This window comes from Zonotrichia albicollis, chromosome 4, assembly GCF_047830755.1.
Source record: "Zonotrichia albicollis isolate bZonAlb1 chromosome 4, bZonAlb1.hap1, whole genome shotgun sequence".
Lineage (NCBI taxonomy): Eukaryota > Metazoa > Chordata > Aves > Passeriformes > Passerellidae > Zonotrichia > Zonotrichia albicollis.
Genome location: NC_133822.1, coordinates 2,156,371 through 2,164,391, shown reverse-complemented (window position 1 = coordinate 2,164,391; position 8,021 = coordinate 2,156,371).

Sequence of the window (8,021 nt, the reverse complement as noted above, 5' to 3'; positions counted from 1 at the left end):
TTTTTCCCTTGGTCCAAACTTCCAGGCTCCTTTCTTTTTATCAATTTTTATATTCCCTCCAAATTTTTTTATTCCTTCTATTTTCCTCTGCTAAGTTTTTGTGGGTTTTTTGGGTTTTTGGTTTTTTTTTTTTTCTTTGAGGGGTGAATTCCAATTTTTTTTCTAACTGCTTGTGTGTGTTGGAACTTGTCCAAAATAGCAAAGCCTAAAAACTCCGGGCATATTTTGAGGGGAAAATTTGAAATAACTCAATTTTTTTTGTTGTTTTAAACCCTCTCCACCTTCCTCCCCCTCATTCCTCAAGGTTGTTAAATTTGACATCCCTGTAAATGAGCTGGAAAAGCTCCAAGCTGAGGCGCTTTTCCCTTTGGAAAATCCCTGAATCGGATTTGTCTCTCCACGCTTTAGGCAAAAGACTTTCCAGAGGTGATTGATGGGAATCTTTCCCATTAAAATTCCCTAAAAACGTGCAAAAATGAAGAAAATCTATTTTTATAATTTTTAACTGTTTTATTTTTATTTTTCTTGTCCAGAAAGTGAATCAGAGCCATCCATATCCAAACATGTTTGGATTTGGAATTTTGGCTTTCAGTGGGATCCAAGGGAACCATCCCTAAAATGTTTTTCTCTGGGTTTTGTGTTTTTATTTTTTTTTTGTTTTTAATTTTTCTCCAAATTTTTCTGCTCTTGCCTCCTACATTTGGGAACTTGAGCCCTTCCCAACCTCATGGAACCAAACTTTAGTTGGAATTCACTGGAGGACGTGGACAATTTGGAAAATTTGGGAATTCAAGCTCTTCCCAACCTCATCGAAAGTTTGGAAAATTTGGGAATTCAAGCTCTTCCCAACCTCATTGAAAGTTTGGGAAAGTTGGGAAATCGAGCTCTTCTTGTCCTCATGGAGGGTTTGGAAAATTTGGGAATTTGAGCTCTTCCTGACCTCATGGAACCAAATTTTAGTTTGGAAAATTTGGGAATTCAAGCTCTTCCCAACCGCATCGAAAGTTTGGAAAATTTGGGAATTCAAGCTCTTCCCAACCTCATTGAAAGTTTGGAAAATTTGGGAATTCAAGCTCTTCCCAACCTCATCGAAAGTTTGGAAAATTTGGGAATTTGAGCTCTTCCTGACTTCATGGAGGGTTTGGAAAATTTGGGAAATCAAACTTTTTCCGAACTCATGGATACCAAACTTTATTTTTGAAAATTTGGGAATTGGAGCTCTCCCTGACCTCATGGAACCAAATTTTAGTTTGGAAAATTTGGGAATTCGAGCACTCCTTGATCTCATAGTGCAAAATTTTAGTTTGGAAAATTTGGGAACTCAAGCTCTTCCCAACCTCATCGAAAGTTTGGAAAATTTGGGAATTCAAGCTCTTCCCAACCTCATTGAAAGTTTGGAAAATTTGGGAATTCAAGCTCTTCCCAACCTCATTGAAAGTTTGGAAAAGTTGGGAAATTGAGCTTTTCTTGACCTCAATGGAGGGTTTGGAAAATTTGGGAATTTGAGCTCTTCCTGACTTCATGGAGGGTCTGGAAAATTTGGGAAATCAAACTTTTTCCGAACTCATGGATACCAAACTTTATTTTTTGAAAATTTGGGAATTGCAGCTCTTCCTGACCTCATGGAACTAAATTTTAGTTTGGAAGATTTGGGAATTCGAGCACTCCTTGATCTCATAGTGCAAAATTTTAGTTTGGAAAATTTGGGAACTCAAGCTCTTCCCAACCTCATCGAAAGTTTGGAAAATTTGGGAATTGGAGCTCTTCCTGACCTCATGGAACCAAATTTTAGTTTGGAAAATGTGGGAATTCGAGCACTCCTTGATCTCATAGTGCAAAATTTTAGTTTGGAAAATTTGGGAACTCAAGCTCTTTCCAACCTGCAGTGGCAAAAATTTAAACCAAGGATTGAGGTTGGAAACTTCAAGGAGAGGAGATAAAAAGTGGGATAAAAACCTGTGGGAATTGTCACCAAACGACTTGGAGAAGGTTAAAAAATAAAATTTAATGGTTAAAAAATGTAAATATTCCCGGAAGTTCCTACAGGGTGGCGAATGGAAACACATTCCGAGGTGCATCCAGGAAATTCCTGGATTATGGAAGGATGGAGCTTCTCCAGGTGCTTTTCCTGGTTTTTCATTCCCATTATTTTCCCCTCATCCCTCTCTCCCAACATCCGCAGCTTTTGCAGGAAAATTTCCCTGGATTGGCAAAAACTTAAACCAAAGATGGAGGTTGGAAACCTCAAGGAGAGGAGATAAAAAGTGGGATAAAAACCTGTGGGAATCATCACCAAATGACTTGGAGAAGATGAAAAAATAAAATTTAATGGTTAAAAAATGCAAATATTCCCAGAAGTTCCTGCAGGGTGGTGAATGGAAACACATTCCAAGGTGCATCCAGGAAATTCCTGGATTATGAAAGGATGGAGCTTCTCCAGGTGCTTTTCCTGGTTTTCCATTCCCATTATTTTCCCCTCATCCCTCTCTCCCAAAATCCGCAGCTTTTGCAGGAAAATTTCCCTGGAATGGCAACAATTTAAACCAAGGACTGAGGTTGGAAACCTCAAGGAGAGGAGATAAAAAGTGGGATGGAAACCTCAAGGAGAGGAGATAAAAAGTGGGATAAAAACCTGTGGGAATCGTCACCACAGGACCTGGAGAAGAATAAAAAATAAAATTTTAATGGTTAAAAAATGTAAATATTCCCAGAAGTTCCTGCAGGGTGGTGAATGGAAACACACTCTGAGGTGCATCCAGGAAATTCCTGGATTGTGGAAGGATGGAGCTTCTCCAGGTGCTTTTCCTGGTTTTTTATTCCCATTATTTTCCCCTCATCCCTCTCTCCCAACACCTGCAGGTTTTGCAGGAAAATTTCCCTGGATTGGCAAAAATTTAAACCAAGGATTGAGGTTGGAAACCTCAAGGAGAGGAGATAAAAAGTGGGATAAAAACCAATAGGAATCATCACCACAGGACCTGGAGAAGATGAAAAAATAAAATTTAATGGTTAAAAATTTTAAATATTCCCAGAAGTTCCTGCAGGGTGGTGAATAGAAACACATTCCGAGGTGCATCCACGAAATTCCTGGATTATGGAAGGATGGAGCTTCTCCAGGTGCTTTTCCTGGTTTTTCATTCCCGTTATTTTCCCCTCATCCCTCTCTCCCAACATCCGCAGCTTTTGCAGGAAAATTTCCCTGGATTGGCAAAAATTTAAACCAAAGATGGAGGTTGGAAACCTCAAGGAGAGGAGATAAAAAGTGGGATAAAAACCAATAGGAATCGTCACCACAGGACCTGGAGAAGATGAAAAAATAAAATTTAATGGTTAAAAAATGTAAATATTCCCGGAAGTTCCTGCAGGGTGGCGAATGGAAACACATTCCGAGGTCCATCCAGGAAATTCCTGGATTGTGGAAGGATGGAGCTTCTCCAGGTGCTTTTCCTGCTTTTCCACTCCCGTTATTTTCCCCTCATTCCTCTCTCCCAACATCTGCAGCTTTTGCAGGAAAATTTCCCTGGATTGGCAAAAATTTAAACCAAAGATGGAGGTTGGAAACCTCAAGGAGAGGAGATAAAAAGTGGGATGGAAACTTCAAGGAGAGAAGATAAAAAGTGGGATAAAAACCTGTGGGAATCATCACCACAGGACCTGGAGAAGGTTAAAAATAAAATTTAATGGTTAAAAATTTTAAATATTCCCGGAAGTCCCTGCAGGGTGGTGAAGGGAAACACAGCCTGAGGTTCATCCAGGAAATCCCTGGATTGTGGAAGGATGGAGCTTCTCCAGGTGCTTTTCCTGGTTTTTCATTCCCGTTATTTTCCCCTCATCCCTCTTTCCCAACACCTGCAGCTTTTGCAGGAAAATTTCCCTGGAATGCCAAAAATTTAAACCAAGGGTTGAGGTTGGAAACCTCAAGGAGAGGAGATAAAAAGTGGGATAAAAACCTGTGGGAATCATCACCACAGGACCTGGAGAAGGTTAAAAATAAAATTTTAATGGTTAAAAATTTTAAATATTCCCAGAAGTTCCTGCAGGGTGGCGAATGGAAACACACTCCGAGGTGCATCCAGGAAATCCCTGGATTGTGGAAGGATGGAGCTTCTCCAGATGCTTTTCCTGGTTTTTCATTCCCGTTATTTTCCCCTCATCCCTCTCTCCCAACATCCGCAGCTTTTGCAGGAATATTTCCCTGGATTGGCAAAAATTTAAACCAAGGATGGAGGTTGGAAACCTCAAGGAGAGGAGATAAAAAGTGGGATGGAAACTTCAAGGAGAGGACATAAAAAGTGGGATAAAAACCAATAGGAATCATCAACACAGGACCTGGAGAAGGTTAAAAATACAATTTTAATGGTTAAAAAATGTAAATATTCCCAGAAGTTCCTGCAGGGTGGCGAATGGAAACACAATCCAAGGTGCATCCAGGAAATTCCTGGATTGTGGAAGGATGGAGCTTCTCCAGGTGCTTTTCCTGCTTTTCCACTCCCATTATTTTCCCCTCATCCCTCTCTCCCAACATCCGCAGGTTTTGCAGGAAAATTTCCCTGGAATGCAAAAATTTAAACCAAGGATTGAGGTTGGAAACGTCAAGGAGAGAAGATAAAAAGTGGGATAAAAACCAATAGGAATCATCACCACAGGACCTGGAGAAGATGAAAAAATAAAATTTAATTGTTAAAAAATGTAAATATTCCGGGAGGATCCTACAGGGTGGGTGAATGGAAACACATTCCGAGGTGCATCCAGGAAATCCCTGGATTGTGGAAGGATGGAGCTTCTCCAGGGGCTTTTCCTGGTTTTCCATTCCCGTTATCCCGTTATTTTCCCCTCATCCCTCTCTCCCAACATCCGCAGCTTTTGCAGGAAAATTTCCCTGGAATGGCAAAAATTTAAACCAAAGATGGAGGTTGGAAACTTCAAGGAGAGGAGATAAAAGGTGGGATGGAAACTTCAAGGAGAGAAGATAAAAATTGGGATAAAAACGTACAGGAACGATCAGCACGGAATCTGGAGAAGGTAAAAATAAAATTTTAATGGTTAAAAAATGTAAATATTCCCGGAAGTTCCTACAGGGTGGTGAATGGAAACACATTCCAAGGTGCATCCAGGAAATTCCTGGATTGTGGAAGGATGGAGCTTCTCCAGGTGCTTTTCCTGGTTTTTTATTCCCGTTATTTTCCCCTCATCCCTCTCTCCCAACATCCGCTGCTTTTGCAGGAAAATTTCCCTGGATTGGCAAATATTTAAACCAAGGATTGAGGTTGGAAACCTCAAGGAGAGGAGATAAAAAGTGGGATAAAAACCAATAGGAATCGTCACCACAGGACCTGGAGAAGGTTAAAAAATAAAATTTAATTGTTAAAAAATGTAAATATTCCCAGAAGTTCCTGCAGGGTGGTGAATGGAAACACAATCCAAGGTGCATCCAGGAAATCCCTGGATTGTGGAAGGATGGAGCTTCTCCAGGTGCTTTTCCTGGTTTTTCATTCCCATTATTTTCCCCTCATCCCTCTCTCCCAACATCCGCAGCTTTTGCAGGAAAATTTCCCTGGATTGGCAAAAATTTAAACCAAGGGTTGAGGTTGGAAACCTCAAGGAGAGGAGATAAAAAGTGGGATGGAAACCTCAAGGAGAGGAGATAAAAAGTGGGATAAAAACCTGTGGGAATCATCACCACAGGACCTGGAGAAGGTTAAAAAATAAAATTTAATGGTTAAAAAATTTAAATATTCCCAGAAGTTCCTACAGGGTGGTGAATGGAAACACATTCCGAGGTGCATCCAGGAAATTCCTGGATTGTGGAAGGATGGAGCTTCTCCAGGTGCTTTTCCTGCTTTTCCATTCCCATTATCCCTGGAGGAACAAACCCCGACCTCCTCCCGTGACTTTTCCCAACATCCACAGCTTTTGCAGGAAAATTTCCCTGGAGTGGCAACAATTTAAACCAAGGATTAAGGTCAGAAACCTCAAGGAGAGGAGATAAAAAGTGGGAGAAAAACTTACAGGAACGATCAGCACGGAATCTGGAGAAGGTTAAAAATAAAATTTTAATGGTTAAAAAATGTAAATATTCCCAGAAGTTCCTGCAGGGTGGTGAAGGGAAACACAATCCAAGGTGCATCCAGGAAATTCCTGGATTATGGAAGGATGGAGCTTCTCCAGGTGCTTTTCCACTCCCATTATTTTCCCCTCATCCCTCTCTCCCAACATCCGCAGCTTTTGCAGGAAAATTTCCCTGGAATGGCAAAAATTTAAACCAAAGATGGAGGTTGGAAACCTCAAGGAGAGGAGATAAAAAGTGGGATAAAAACCTGTGGGAATCAGCACCTAATGACTTGGAGAAGATGAAAAAATAAAATTTAATTGTTAAAAAAATGTAAATATTCCCAGTAGTTCCTGCAGGGTGGTGAATGGAAACACATTCTGAGGTGCATCCAGGAAATTCCTGGATTATGGAAGGATGGAGCTTCTCCAGGTGCTTTTCCTGGTTTTTCATTCCCATTATTTTCCCCTCATCCCTCTCTCCCAACATCCGCAGCTTTTGCAGGAAAATTTCCCTGGAATGGCAAAAATTTAAACCAAGGGTTGAGGTTGGAAACCTCAAGGAGAGGAGATAAAAAGTGGGATAAAAACCAATAGGAATCGTCACCACAAGACCTGGAGAAGGTTAAAAAATAAAATTTAATGGTTAAAAAATTTAAATATTCCCAGAAGTTCCTGCAGGGTGGCAAATGGAAACACATTCCGAGGTGCATCCAGGAAATCCCTGGATTGTGGAAGGATGGAGCTTCTCCAGGTGCTTTTCCTGGTTTTTCATTCCCATTATTTTCCCCTCATCCCTCTCTCCCAACATCCGCTGCTTTTGCAGGAATATTTCCCTGGAATGGCAAAAATTTAAACCAAGGATTGAGGTTGGAAACCTCAAGGAGAGGAGATAAAAAGTGGGATGGAAACTTCAAGGAGAGGAGATAAAAAGTGGGATAAAAACCAATAGGAATCATCACCACAGGACCTGGAGAAAATGAAAAAATAAAATTTAATGGTTAAAAAATGTAAATATTCCCGGAAGTTCCTGCAGGGTGGCGAATGGAAACACAATCCAAGGTGCATCCAGGAAATTCCTGGATTGTGGAAGGATGGAGCTTCTCCAGGTGCTTTTCCTGGTTTTTCATTCCCGTTATTTTCCCCTCATCCCTCTCTCCCAACATCCGCAGCTTTTGCAGGAAAATTTTCCTGGATTGGCAAAAATTTAAACCAAAGATGGAGGTTGGAAACCTCAAGGAGAGGAGATAAAAAGTGGGATAAAAACCTGTGGGAATCATCGCCAAATGACTTGGAGAAGATGAAAAAATAAAATTTAATGGTTAAAAAATGTAAATATTCCCAGAAGTTCCTGCAGGGTTGCGAATGGAAACACATTCCGAGGTGCATCCAGGAAATCCCTGGATTATGGAAGGATGGAGCTTCTCCAGGTGCTTTTCCTGGTTTTCCATTCCCGTTATCCCGTTATTTTCCCCTCATCCCTCTCTCCCAACACCTGCAGGTTTTGCAGGAAAATTTCCCTGGATTGGAAAAATTTAAACCAAGGGTTGAGGTTGGAAACCTCAAGGAGAGGAGATAAAAAGTGGGATGGAAACTTCAAGGAGAGAAGATAAAAAGTGGGATAAAAACCTGTGGGAATCATCACCAAATGACTTGGAGAAGATGAAAAAATAAAATTTAATGGTTAAAAAATGTAAATATTCCCAGAAGTTCCTGCAGGGTGGTGAATGGAAACACATTCCGAGGTGCATCCAGGAAATTCCTGGATTGTGGAAGGATGGAGCTTCTCCAGGTGCTTTTCCTGGTTTTTCATTCCCATTATTTTCCCCTCATCCCTCTCTCTCAACATCCGCAGCTTTTGCAGGAAAATTTCCCTGGATTGGCAAAAATTTAAACCAAGGATTGAGGTAGGAAACCTCAAGGAGAGAAGATAAAAAGTGGGATGGAAACTTCAAGGAGAGGAGATAAAAAGT